This window comes from Poecile atricapillus, chromosome 3 (assembly GCF_030490865.1).
Source record: "Poecile atricapillus isolate bPoeAtr1 chromosome 3, bPoeAtr1.hap1, whole genome shotgun sequence".
Lineage (NCBI taxonomy): Eukaryota > Metazoa > Chordata > Aves > Passeriformes > Paridae > Poecile > Poecile atricapillus.
In genome coordinates, this window is record NC_081251.1 from 79,122,728 (window position 1) to 79,123,301 (window position 574).

Consider the following 574-nt stretch of genomic DNA (forward strand, 5'->3'; position numbering starts at 1 on the left):
GTGTTGTCTGCAGCACAGACAGACAGCGGGACAGAGCTTCTCCCTGGCTTTTAGTTAGTTTTAGCTAGCTGAGGCAGAGGAATTCCCCGGACCTTTGGTTTTTTTTCCTTTTTCTTGGATCTGTGCAAGCCTGCTCTGGACTGAACACCCAGCTAAACCCCGGGAGCCCACGCCTGTGGCCCACCGGGGCCTGGGCCTGGGCACTTTTCCAGCGCTGGAGGGACTGATAAGAAACTGAGCAAGCCGAGCTACACACCACATGAAAAGGACTTTTCTTCCTAGATTTGCCATCCCATCGAACAGCAAGAGGTTTTATTATTTAATATTATTCAATTTTCTGTTAAATAAACAGCTTTTTCCACTTCTCTCCAAAGAAATTTTTTCCTTTCCCGGACCGGTTGGTGGGGAGGGGCATTTCCCTGGGGAAATCCCCATCCAGAGTTTTCCTCCCTAATTTGCCCTAAACTAAGACATTTGCCCCTTGGCTTCATATTTCTGCAGCTGGTCTGTTTCCTTAATGCAGGACACAAAACTGTGTTTTGGTGAGGCTGTGCAGTGAATCACAAAGACATAA